The sequence below is a fragment of the Magnolia sinica genome, chromosome 7 (assembly GCF_029962835.1).
Source record: "Magnolia sinica isolate HGM2019 chromosome 7, MsV1, whole genome shotgun sequence".
In the NCBI taxonomy this organism is placed as follows: domain Eukaryota; kingdom Viridiplantae; phylum Streptophyta; class Magnoliopsida; order Magnoliales; family Magnoliaceae; genus Magnolia; species Magnolia sinica.
In genome coordinates, this window is record NC_080579.1 from 50,157,710 (window position 1) to 50,172,265 (window position 14,556).

General features: G+C 39.3%; 1 non-coding gene across 1 annotated transcript; it reads left to right on the top strand.

Annotated features, from left to right (window-relative positions):
* Positions 1-14,116: 14,116 nt before the first annotated feature.
* On the top strand, positions 14,117-14,223 carry LOC131252465 (small nucleolar RNA R71). Its single transcript, XR_009174484.1, has one exon. It is a non-coding gene; the product is annotated as a small nucleolar RNA R71 (small nucleolar RNA).
* Positions 14,224-14,556: the final 333 nt, after the last annotated feature.

The following is a 14,556-nucleotide window of genomic DNA, read 5'->3' on the forward strand; positions in this document are numbered from 1 at the left end:
AAAAGAAAAGAAAGAAAGTACATTTTGGTTGAAAATTAGAGTGCCAGTCTCCATCCAAATGAAATTTGTCCAAAGATTGGTGCCTGTGAATTTACCATCACGGAGATTTTTGGGCCTTCATTAATACGCTGTTCGATGCAATAGGCCAATGGTCTGGATTAGCAAACCATGGGTCCGATTGTGGAATATAATGTTTGTCCTTGCACAACTACAAATGGGAATGTAAAATCTGTAAACAAGTAACACTACTCTTAAAACAACATGAATGCAATTAAAACAGCCGCAGCCCTTGTGACCACAAACACTAGTTTTTTTTTTTAAGAGAGAGATAACTCAAAAACCAAATGGTATAGTTCATAACTAGCAATAACAAAACCCCAGTAAACACACTCATCATATATTAAAAAAAGGGCAAAATGGGAAATGGTAATTGGCAATCCAATATTTTCAAGCATAAAGGAAACTAAATACAGCTCACATTGTCAAAGACAAATATTTAACTAAAAGCACGAATCATGCATTCAAGCAGCGAAATTAAATCACTAACCCACTTGTCATCATGATCTTAGCTGAAATTAAATTTTCTGTGAAAGCAAAAGAAAAAGAAGTTGATAGTTCAAAACTGCCTAACAAAATTCAACTAAAAATACCAATCACAAGGAGCAGCGAAAGGAAAGAAAAAACAACAAGCCACCTATCCATCAATAATCTGAAAATAAGCTAAATTCAAAACATATATAGTACAAAATCGGTTTCCTAACCTGTGCATGGTGCATGGGTTAATTATCATGGGTCACATACAAACAAATCATGCATGAGGCACAACATTTTGGCAGTCTCCAGACTTTCATCTAGTGGGCCCCGCTGCACATGGGCCATAGTCTGAAAAATCCCCCTATTGTTAATCCTAGCTATCCAATGGGTTGAGTGTTTTCCCTTCCAACGTCCTCAGCTGACAACATTCTCTTACACCCTCCCATTACGGATCAGTAGGAGTATCCCGCGGCTGTAGCTCCGTGGTGGGGCCCATTGGGGGAATAAGATAACTAGCATGTGCACTTTGCATAGGCTAGATTCCCCATCATGTATAACAACCACACAGAAATTTTCAACTTCATCAAAAAATCACCTTTCCCATCGAATCGAACAGGGAAAAATAGCTCAAATTCAAAAAAATTATATAATATGAAAAGGGAAAAAGAAAAGATATTCTAAAACAGAAAACCCTTGATTCGAAACAAGAAAAACCAGCTGAAACTCTGAATCGAGCTCTCGATGGGACAAATGTTGGCATCGATCAGTGGAGGTGGCGGCACTGGTGGAGCAGGGACGGTGGCTACGGACAAAGTTTGTGGTCATAGGGGCTGCGACTAGTGGAGGAGCCGAGGCGGTGACGAGGGTAGGATGAAAGGGGTTTCAAAAACCCTAGCACATGGTGTGATCACATATCAACGATGAGTTTGCAGCAAAAGGGGGTTTTGAAAACCCTAATGAGAGAGAGAGAGAGGATATGTCAGGCAATAGTTGAGATGGATTTAAAGCTATTAATGGACACACTGCTGGGTGTTATTACTTGTCCATGGAGATGGAAACCGTGGGTCAATCGGATCAACAATCAGAAAAGGTCAGGAAACTTCAGCTTTAACCATATTTTTCGTGAAGGCAACGGCCCGACTGATGGTTTAGCGAAGATAGGGGGCGAGACCCAATTAACTTTCTTTTATGACCACTTCGATTCTCTGCCCAGGCAAGTCAAGGGTTTAATTTTTCTTGATAAGGTCGGCCTCGGTTCAATCCGCAACCCTCCTGACAGGGTTCTTATCTAGGTCTTCAGGTTCTTCTGCTCTTAGGGGTTTTTTCTTTTCGATGGTCCGTCCTTTTTGGTGCTGGATTGATCGTCTTTGGCTGTGTGGTTAGGTTGTAAAATACAGTTAAAGTAGGGTGAAGGGGTGACGCGATTGGAGGGGTCCATTGTCTTTTTTTTTGCGGCCCTCCCGAATTCTTGTAAATTTCTCTAATTTAATGAAATTGGGTGGCAGGAGTCCACTTTCTCAAAAACCCTCCCGAATTCCTGTAAATTTCTCTGATTTAATGAAATTGGGTGGCAGGAGTCCACTTTCTAAAAAAAATAAAATAAAAATAAATAGAGAGAGAGAAGTTGGGAAACAAAGGGGTGGGTGTGCGAGAGAGAGGGTTTGGGTTTTGGGAGAGGTGCGAGCGCGAGAGAGAGAGGGTTTGGATTTTGAGAGAGGAGTGGGCGCGCGAGAGAGATTTGAGGGATTTGGGTCACGTGCAGGATTGTGTTTTTGGGGTGGGTGTGGGTTGATGGATGACACTTTTAAGTGCTTAGTTTTAGGTATTGTGGGGCCCACTGTGATGTATGTTATTTATCTACTTCGTCCATTCATTTTAAAAGATCATTTTAAGGGTTGATCTAAAAAATGAATCAGATTGAACCTGTAAGAGGACCACATAAAATATTAATGATAGAAATTTATTTTTTATTATTTCTTATGGTGTGTTCCAATTAGACCTTCAATCTACCTACTTTTTGGGCTTATCCATTAAAATTATATATCAAAATTTAAGGGCGGCTTAGATAAAACACATATATTCCAATGGGCCCCATAGAGCCCCTTAAGCACCATCAATCTCTAATAAGATCACGGTGGAATGTAGGTTTTAGCTACAGATTAAGTAGCTTTAGCTATGGATTAAATCTGTAGCATATTAGCTACGGTTTATATCCATAGCCAAAGACTTCCAAAGTCCGTAGCCTTTGCTCGATTTTTTAGTAGTGCCTTGAAACGTGGAGCCTACAACCCTTGAAATGTGGAGCACACAACCCTTAAAATGTGGAGTGCACAACCCTTGAAACGTGGAGCGCACAACCCTTGAAATGTGGAGCGCGTACAACCCTTGAAAAGTGGAGCATACAACCCTTGAAACGTGGAGGGCACAACCCTTGAAATGTGAAGTGCACAACCCTTGAAACGTGTAGTGAACAACCCTTGAAATGTGGAGGGCGCAGCCCTTAAAACGTGGAGTGCACAAAGGTGGGCATTAGGACAAGCGTATAAGGCTTTCTTTTATAAGTGGCGCAGGAAGCCTGGTGTTAGGACATGGTGAAATGGCCTAGCTATACGTCCTAGAGGGGGTTTGAATAGGATGATGCCAAAATAGAACTTTAACAGCAGAATAAACGAATATGATAACCAAATAAAATAAATCAATTTATAATGCTGAAATAAAAGCAACCTCAATAAACAAGAATTGAGAGGTTGATACGAATTCAGTTCTAAGGACAACCTTACACCATAAAAACCAAGGGTTTATGGCAGGACAACCTTATTTCTAGAACGTCTTTGTATCAAAACTCAAACTGAAAAGGAATAAATAAATAGCAAGGAATTAAAATAAATTGCAGGAATTTAAATCTAACTAATTACAACATTCCCACTGTGCTTTGAAATGTAAATTTTACAACATTCACATCCATATATACATTCCACAAATCTGAATGATAAAAGATATAAAACTTAAGCAAGCATTCAAACCACAAGACAAAGAATTATAGTGGTTCGTCTGTGTGTACACCAACTGTTCAACAACAGCCACACAGAATGCTACTCCACTCCTAATATCCTCACACAGGGGATATTAACGTTCATTAACAAAATAGGTTTCACAAGTTCACCTAAAACCTTTACAATTATGTCTTTTTAACTTGGGCTTACACAATCCAAAAACCCACACGATCTGAGTTTTCTAGCTCTCCTCAGACAACCACACAATGAGATTTTTCTGGCGAATCTCAAACAAAAACCAAATGAATAGAAATTTTACATAAACTTAAAATACCTGGATTTCTCCTTTTTGTAGTAGCCTGGTAGAACCAATCAGAGTAGATGTTCGAATCAACGTTCAATGTCCAATACTCACTTTACAATGGTTCTAAGTTCTAATTGATTTTAAATTAAATCAAATGGGCTTAACTCTATTTGATTTTGATTCCAAGAAGAAGGAATACAACAATTCCTCTTTTCAAATAAGATTGGAATATAGGAATAAAATCAAATAAGAAAAGCTAACGAAAAGAATATTAAATATGCACATCATAGCTTAAAATGAACAAACTAATCTCAGAGTGGAGGCTTGAATTTTCTTGAAATTAATCAATGAAAAAACTCTGAAATTTGTGTTCAATTTATAGATGAAAAGATCACGTCTACGACTGGTCTTAAGAACCCTTCGACTGGTCGTAGCTTCAACGACATTTTGAATTATTAAGCGCGATCTTTGAAAACCGTTCTACGACTGGTCGTAGGGAGTCTACGACTAGTCGTGGACCACCTATGACCGGTCGTAGCTGACTCAAGACTGGTCGTAGAGAACCAGGCTTGGTTGTTGGAGTTTGAGTCATAGTTCTAGGACTGGTCGAAGGTCGAGTCGTGACCTCTCTATGACCGGTCGAACAATCTCCAGGACTGGTCGTAGAGTAACCAAAAAATTCTAAAAATCTTCAACAACTTAGGACTGGTCGTGGAATTTCTTGGACTGGTCGAACCAGTGCTAGGACTAGTCGAACAAGGTCCAGGACTAGTCTTAGAACAGACCAATTCATATAAATAGATTCATTTTGAATTATGTATACAAAATGACCTACCCTAAGGTCAATCTAAGGTCTATCATACTTGGATCATTAAGTATGAACATTGAACTTCATTTTTTTCAGATAATGGTTGACCTTTGAACCTTAAGAAGCTTGAGATCTCTACTTGATGTAGCTTGATCTTGAGATCTTCCAAAGCTTGAAATTAAACTTCATCTTGAGTTGTACTTGAGCCTTGAAATGTACTTGAGTCTTGAAATGTACTCTTCTTATCGATGTAGCTCTGAACATAGATGCTTAAAGTACATGACTTTTCATTTCTTGAAGCAGAGCACCGTACAAGTCTTGAACTATTGTGATGCAGTGTCTTGATCATATACATACAAACACAAGACACAGATAGAGGTTTTGACCCAACAAAATTTGACAATCAAAGGAGCATGAGACCATAGCACTTACAATCTCCCCCTTTGTCAAATTTGTGACAAAACATACTCATATAAAAATAAGAGATGCAGCACACGCATAATAAAGAATCATGCACCAGTTGTCATGAACTAGCAAGCACACAATATTCATCTATACTTACTCCCCCTGAGTAGCAGCACACATATGAAAAATATAATGATTGCTACACATATTATAGTACCTACTCATATCCATAAGCAATCAAACCAAAAGCTTTCAAAAGAGGTTCCAAAAGCCTTCTCCCCCTTTTTGTCACAAAATGACAAAGGAAGAAACAACGTAAAGGATTAAAAGATGTAGTAATAGATGGATTTAATCGACAATATATAAGTAAGTAAAAGTTCACAATCCATTTACCAGTTTAACTAAAAAGTCAGCAAACCAACTAAAGTGCACAATCCAACATAAGTATGAAATTTAATACAGACCAAGAATTAAAATCACTCAATCAGATCCTGAAGATGGAGCAGGAATGGTAAGATCAAGTGTATGCATCCCCTTGTTCAAGCGCCTAAGATACTTACGCATATATTTAAACTGAAGATCATGGGCAACATTTATATTCTCTACTTTCTCCTCTAGAGCACGAAGATGAGCATCAAACTCAGATGGCTCATAGTCAGGATCATTTCTAGAATCTGAATCAAGTTCATCGAAAATATCATTCATATCAACATTATCAGGAAGATTGCCAGCATCTTTTGCTTCATTCCCAGCTTCAGTACCACTACCACCAACATCCACTTGGCCAGGAGCCAATCCCAATTTCATCTTGTTAATATTTGTATTGTTAAAAATAAGATGATGAATAGGGGCCTCTCCAACAGGCATAGCCACGAGCATGTGAGTAACTAAAACAGTCATAAGATAGGCAAATGGAAGATCACTATGACTAGGATGGATTTGAAACTGAATGATGGAATGACAAATTAAAGAAGGTAGACAGATCTTTACACTAGTAATGACACAATGCAAAACACGAACCATAAAGGCAGTTAGTTCTGTTTTGTTGCCAGACTACAGATACAGATTTGAGATAAAGATTCTATGAAGAACCCTATATCTGGGTAACAAATACCTTAAGGGGAGCGCATTTCCTTTATGGGTTCATTGCACTTCCATATTGTATAAATCTCTAGTGAGCATCTATTTTTCTGATTCAGAGGGTTTTTCAGATAATGTATGAATGAGAATACCCTCATCATTAACAGGGATTTCCATGAGACCTGCTATTAAATGTTGATCTACTTCAAATAGACCTTCTCTAGTATCAATTTTAAACATTAAATTCTCATATAAAAAATCAGAGATGCATGCTAACATGGATTGAGCAATAGACTGGTATGCAGGCCCACCCCAATGTAAGATGTTATCCCAACTTACAGATTGGAGTAGAGGTAGGATACCAAATTGAGCAATGTGGTTAAGATCAACTGGACGTTCAACGATTACATTGCACATATGCAAATCCCATACATTAGATGGATCATTTTCGGGAGACTGAAGATGGCGTTGTGTGATAGGAGTTGATCTAGAAGAAGATGGACCATGGGGAGGATTTCTTTTTCCCTTTGGGATCCATTCACTACCAAAAAAATGACCAAAGGCTACAGACTATGCTAGTTTTTGGCTACAGAAATAAACCGTAGCTCTATTGCTACGGCTTAAACCCATAGCTAAAAATGCCCAAACCGTAGATAAAAGCTACCACCTTCACACATCCATCCAACCTACATAGCCCCTTGAGGGACTCTACGAGGCCCATTAAAATTCATGTGCTCCATCTAATACGTCTATCCATTTTGAAAAATAATGTTAGGGCAGGATCCAAAAAATGAAGTAGATCGAACGATCAAGTGGACCACACGTTAGGAAACAGTGGAGATTAATACCTACCAATGAAAGTTGGTGTGGTTCAATTGGACATAATATTTGTAGATTTGTTCGGGTCATTTCCTATAAAAAAATTACAAAATTAATGAACGGAGTGGATTTGTCAAATGCATCAAGATGGACCCCACAAATAGAATGAAAATCCATCCGTCCAGATCCCGCCAAACGTGTGAACGTGGAGGGGCTGGTACGGATGGAACAATAGCTACAGCCTAATGGACTTTTAGCTATGGCTTTAGACCATAGTAGGGCCGTAGCAGATACAAAACGTGGAAAACCGGGCTCGTTTTTCTTTTCCCCCTCTCCCAAAATTTTATTATTTCCCTCTCACATCCGTCCCTTTTTCTCTCACTCTCACGTCCGTCGCTTTCTCTCTCACTCTATCTCCCACTTCTCTTTTCTCTGTCTCTCTCAATCTCCGACACCATGTTCCTGTCCCTTTCTCTCTCTCTCTATCTCTCTCTCTCTCTCTCTCTCTCTCTCTCTCTCTCTCTCTCCCGCACCATTGTTCGAAACAAAAAAATCATCATCAAAATTCCTTAGATTGCATCGTCAGAGAGGATTTTGGTATGCTTTCTTCTCTCTCTCTCTCTCGATCTCCTGCCCCTTTTCTCTGTCTATCTCGATCTCCGGCACCTTGATTAATTGCAAATCAAGCCTCATCCCAATTAATTGGATGATGAGGCTTGGATGATGATGAGAAATGCTGCAATAAGTCATTGGACTGTAGTAGTCATCCAACCAATGGCATGAGAAAGGAACTGTTCACTCAAACAAGAAGCATTGGTTGACGGGCTGTTGAAGACAGAGCCTAGGGAGTGGTCATGGGATGATTAGAAATCCAACGGTGGGATTTCAAAGTGGGATGGGTTAAAAAATCAAACCTCAATCATAGTAAATGCCATGCGAGGATAGAAAGTTCTTTGTATGATTACGATTTCAAAGTGGGATGGGTTAAAAAATCAAACCTCAATCACAGCAAATGCCATGCGAGGATAGAAAGTTCTTTGTATGATTATCTGTTGCCCGTGGACCCTTTGTTTCTGAATCTTAATTGCACCGATGGGTTTTTTCAAATTTTTTGCCTATATACACTCATGTGGTGGCACACTAAATCAATGATTTCAATCACTAGAACTCATATGAAGTGTTCTATATAGCATTTCTCTTTATTTCAATTACTAGATCAATGTTTTCAATCACTGGATTTCAATGAATATGAAATTTTCGTGGAGTTGGTTGTTAAAACATCCAGGGGAGTTGATGTTTTATTTAAACCAACCTGATTTAAATGATTTTAAACTCGCAAGTATACGAATCAGATGTAGATATGGTACGTATTACGAGATTATTCCCACGAGGACTGGTTGTCACAATTCAAAATTAAAGACTCTTCTTAACTAATCCAACAAATATTTAAGATAGTAATTGAGTAGACTAAATAAAAATCAATGGAAAAATAACCGAGAATAATTCAATCAAGGAGAAGACTAGGACTTTCGAATCCACCCCTAATTATCATAAACCTTGTTCTACCTGTTGATTCACCCTAATTCAGATTGATGTCAAAATAAATAAAGCGCACTCTATGTCCTTGGTTGGGCACATAGAATGTATAATTCCTTAAAGCATATGGATCACATCTTTCCATCTATGGTCAGGCATGGAGAGATGTAGATTCCTGTTTCTTCCTCTATAGGAACCTGTTCATGGTCAGACACAAGCGCCTAGAATAATATTCTAAACAACATCCATAACTAGACTTTGGTTAAGCTCGTAGAATGGAGAAGTATGGAGATTTCTGTTAAGCACACTAGAGAAAGAAACCAATCAAATCATATGAAATCAACATAAAACAAGAGTTATTCAAATTAGGGGCTTCATCTCAGCCCTAGCTAAAAGATTAGCAATCCATGAATTCAAATAAAAAGAAAGAAAAATAAAATTGAAACAAGGAGAACATCCTTCTCTCTCTTCTTCTCTTTTCTTCTCTTTTCTTCTCTTTCTCTTCTCTGGATCTGTTCCCTGGCTCTCCTCCCTTCTTGTCTATGTTTTGCATCTTTTCTTATAGCTGCTGGAGTGGCTGGAATGGAGAAAATTGGGTTTGGAAAGCTGTCGTATGCGCAGCGAAAGCCCTTTTCACAGCAAACTTCTGTACCTGCATAAGTCCCTCATTCTTTGCACTTTATCCGTAAAATCAACGTCTCCTGGGACGTTTTTGGCTGGTCTATATGATGGACGGATCAGATCTTCCATTTGATCAAAGATGGTGGGCCACAACTGCCCGGAAGTCAGCTTTTCGCGGATGTGTGTAAGCCTTCGCACGTCCGGCACTGTGATGCTCGGTGGGCCCCACATAAGCATTTTTGGAGAAATCCACCCTGTCCATTGGATGCACGACGAAATTTCGGTTAGATATGGATGGTTTTGAACATCCATTGACGCGACCCATAGAAGAAATTACAATAAAATCAATTTTGAACGTCACAGGACAGTCCACTTGTGGCCTCTGTATCTCACACGTGTGCACGTATGGGCACAAACTGTAAACATGGTTTTATAGCTCTTGAACCCTTCTACACGATAAACGGCTTGGATCAGACGTACGTGCTACTGGTGGGGCCCACAGCGGTCCGTAAAAATGGACTTTCCGTCTGTTACACGGTGCCAGAAACGGAAGCTTCCGTTTTTGAAAAAGGAAGTCGGGTCAGCAATGCTGACCGACTTAGGTTCGTTCGGTGCACGGGTAGTGCACATGTGCACTATGTACACACGTTATACATATGGGGTCCACTGTGATTCTTTAGAGAAATCCAATCCATCCATCCTGTTTCTCACCTTATTTAAACCATCTGGGTCAATTTTGAAGTATATCCAGATTGTAGGTGGGCCTAGAAATGAAGATTAATGGGCTGATCTGTCCGTTGGCCCACTTCTCGAGATATCCAATAGTTGAAATTTAATATGTACGGTTTATTTATAGCTTCCAGGCCATATATGGAGTTTCGAGCCAATTGGATGGCGGGAACCATGTGATCTTGCATTTTAGACCATTTTCGGGCCTTTTTAACGTGAACGGCTTGACTTCCTCGGATCCCTGACATGCGAATTCTTCAGTCTTAGTTCTCTGGAGTGTGTCTCTTACTCTGGTGACTTCGGAGTGTCAAATCCATGCTTGTAATACTCTTTTTCCATCAACGCTCCTGATTTCATCCTGCAACAAAAATATAATTAAAATACTCCGTTAAGCATTATCATGTACATAAAATCATGCAATAATTAGGGTCTGATATGCAATATTCGACCCTCATCACAACCCTCAACCAGCATTTTGCTAGTCCCGAGCAAAACATGCGAAAAATAATTTTAGAAATACACAATAATTTCTGTAAACCTGAGTGACTTGTGAACAAATCGTCGAGATGCAAGAATTCTAAGATTCATGAATGGTGCATAGAATTTTTTTCTTTCTGGAATCAAGCTCACGATAAACTTCATAATCAATTTCAAAATATTAATCCATTAATTTGAATATTCTAAACATTGAGTTCCATGAGTGTATAGTGTAATCTCGGCTTACTATCATTAAGAGATCCAATTGTCAATTTCATGATATCATTAGTAATTAACAACAAAATGCATGACAACTGAAACCAACACTTGCCTTATAAATTAACTTTTCATTCTATCAGCCTTTGATTTTTTCATGAACAGTAACGCTAAGGAAGGGAATCAAATCCTCACCTATAGGGAGCAAACCTATGGTAAAGATTGTACACCTAACCCTTTTCTCATGTCAACCATGGGGAATCGAATCTTCATCTATAGGGAGCAAACCTATGGTGAAGATTATATGACTTACGCTTTCTCTCAATTCTTAGTTATAGACCGAAGCTAAAAATTTCAGCCTGGTTTCTTTCATGCTTAGTGATTACCAAGTTAATCATTTAATGTTGAAACGGAACCTTAATGTGCAACCGAGATGTGATATGTGAGATCATGACTCAATCAATGTTTAAAAGTTCTAATCATGGGTTAACAATTCAAACTTAACTGTGAAATCTAACGGATGGCTGAATCCAAGAGTTATAAATTACCGACATTCTGTACCTTACAATGTTAAAATCACCCTTATCCTTCACAATCACTTCAAATGCATAAGAAATTCCAGAAAAATTTAAAAATTTTCACAATTTGTGCTCAAGACCAAGAAAATACTGATGAGGTACTCTAATTGCCCACCCCCAACCTAAAATCTACATTATCCTCAATGTAAAAGAAATAAGCATGCAATGCACATGGGACAATGAAAATAAAAGAGTGATGGAAAGATAATACCTGGATGAAAGAATCTAGAGGCTTTCCAAAAAAAATCCATGTAAGAGCGAGTCAGCATAAGAGAGAAATCAACAAAAGAAAAATGATAAAAATGCAAAAAGAAAATCCTACCTATACCACTTTCGCAGGTGCTCTCGATTGCATTTAGCGTATGCAACAAGCCTTTAAACCCCTAGGTTGCCCCTAGTGGACGAGTTGTAGTCTCGTGAGGGTTTGCAGTAATGTTACCCACAAACATTGAACTAACTAACTAGGAAAATAAAATGAAATGAAAAGATGGGTTGCCTCCCAGGAGCGCTAAGTTTAACGTCTTCAGCCAGACAAGAATGGACCATGAACTAATCAATCTTGATAACCTGGGTCCGCCAACTAAATTTTCTCAACATCTTGATTAACCAATCCCAGAATTTTTCGAAACAACTTGAACCGTGCTATTTGAAATGGGATAGACATCCAACAATTTAAGCACCTCCGCTCGAATGACTTCTTTCACGTCTAACAACCGAAGCACCTCCGTTGGAATGATACCAACGTCTAACAATCTAAGCATCTTCACTCGAACATCCTTTTTTATGTTAGGGTTAAGCCCCCTTTACATTTCACACGATGTTTCTGCATTTTCTTCAAGATCAGTACGATGCATACACAAAGTGGGGCTTACTCCCTTCATGTCCTCTATTGTCCACCCAATAGCTGCCTTATATTCTCTAAGCACTTTAAGCAACTTGTTCTTCTGTTCCTTCTCAAGGTTAGACATTCTGATGACAGGTAGGGTCTCAGACGGACCTAAAAATGCATACTTGAGGTTTTCAGGCAATTGTTTAAGGTCAAGTTCAGGTGGTTTCTCAATAGATGGGACCGGTTTAGACTCAGAGGGTGGAAGAGGTTCCACTTTCGCTTTCCATTTGACAGTCTCCATTATAGGAGTAGAATTGAGCAATGCATTGACTTCTTGGATGGAATTCTCTATGTCAAAATCCATGCCAAAATGTGCTAAGCAAGTCTCAAGTGCGTCTTCGGAAGATTGAAGGAAAGATTCATGCACTAGACTCTCAATCATGTCCACTTCACATATATCCTCCGAGTCTGCTGGTTGTTGTGCAGCATTGAAAATGTTGAGCTTGATCTTCATGTTACCAAAGGACAACTTCATAACTCCATTCCTGCAATTTATGATAGCATTGGATGTGCCCAAGAATGGATGTCCTAAGATAACCGGGATTTGACTTGTAGGATTCTGGACAGGTTGAGTATCTAGAACGATGAAATCCACTGGAAAATAAAACTTGTCAACCTAGATTAGCACATCTTCAATAATACCACGGGGCACCTTGATAGATCTATCAGCTAGTTGTAATGTTATTTTAGTTGGTTTCAGCTCACCAAGTCCTAGCTACTCATATCGAATATGGTAACAAATTAACACTGGCCCCTAAATCAAGCAACGCTTTCTGAACCTTATGCTCTCCTATGACACAAGAGATGGTAGAAGCTCCTGGATCCCTAATTTTAGGAGGAGTGTTGTTTTGAATCATGGAGCTGAGTTGCTCTGCAAGGAAGACCTTCCTATGAACATTCATCTTATGCTTTTGAGTGCATAAATCTTTAAGAAACTTAGCGTAGGCAGGGACTTGCTTGATAGCATCAAGCAACGGAATGTTGATTTGGATTTGCTTAAACATGTCCAATATCTCATTAACGTTGTTTCCTTTCTTAACCGGTGCCAGACGTTGAGGAAAAGGTGCTTTAGGCACACAAGATGGCACATGAGTGGTTCCTGGAGAGTCAGAGTGCTTTTGGGCTTTCGATGCATTAGGATGTCTCTCTGCTTCATTTTGATCTTCTGATTTGGAATTTGATTCTTCCCTAGGCATCTCTACTTTGTTCTCGATCTGTTTACCGGACCTAAGGGTAATGATTGATTTGGCTTGCTCATGATATTGTTCTTGGTTTGAATTAGAGCCAATCTCATACTGTCCTTTTGGATTTACCACAGGTTGACTAGGGAACTTGCCCTTCTCTCTCTCACTCAATGTGGCAGCAAGTTGACCCAACTGTACTTCCATCTTAGCAATGGATTGCGCATTTGCATGTAAACTCTGCTGGTTAGCTAGTAAAGTATGTTGGGTGTCTTTTTGAAATTGAAGTGAACTCTGCATAAAAAGATTGAGTGTATCCTCAAGAGATGGTTTCCTAGATTGTGGAGGTACTTGTTGATACTGTGAGAACTGCTGAAGTTGTTGACTGCCAACTTGAGGGTAAGGTTGCATGGGAGGATTTCCAGATGGTCCTCCTTGTTGTGGTCCTTTTGCCCAAGAGAAATTTGGATGTCTAGCCCATCCTGGATTGTAGGTGTTTGAGTAAGGATCATTCTCAGTTCTCCTAAAGGTGTTCATAGCATGTACTTGTTCAGAGAGAAGTTCTGGAAATGCTGAACTAGATGGACAAGACTGTGTAGGATGGGTGAGACTAGAACATATGGCACATGACTCGACTTGGGTTGTTTGTGGAGGTCCATTGTTTAACATTAAAGCATCCACTTTCTTTGTCAGGCTATCAATTTTAGCATAAAGATCTGGTGTGACTCCTACCTCATATATACCCCCTTTCTTCAGTGGTTGAGGACTTCTTTCACCTCTATTTGAGTAGTCCCATTGATGGGAGTTTTCACACAAGGTTTCAAAGAAATTCCAAGCTTCGACATCACTTTTGGTCATGAATGACCCTCCACTAGTGGCGTCAACCATGCGACGGTTTTGGGGTGTTAGACCATCATAGAAGTATTGAACCTGTTGCCACTTTTCAAAACCATGGTGTGGACATTTAATAAGTAAATCCTTCCATCTTTCCCAACATTCATGAAAGTGCTCACCCTCTTTTTGTGTGAAATTTGTAATTTCTCTACGGAGAGCATTAGTTTTGTGAACCGGGAAGAACTTGTTTAAGAACTTCTTAGACAGTTGGTCCCATGTAGTGATAGACCCAACTCCTAGAGAATTCAACCATGCTTTCGCCTTATCCTTCAAAGAGAAAGGAAAAAGGCGCAAACGGATCGAATCGTCTGAAAAGTTTTGGAACTTAAAGGTGGAGCAAATGTCTAAGAATTCTTTCACATGATGATATGGATCCTCCTTATCTGAACCATAAAAGGAGGGCAACAATTGTATGACCCCAGGTTTAAGTTCAAAGTGTGCTGCCGTGGTGGCAGGCAACACTATACATGAAGGCGCATTGAATTGGACAGG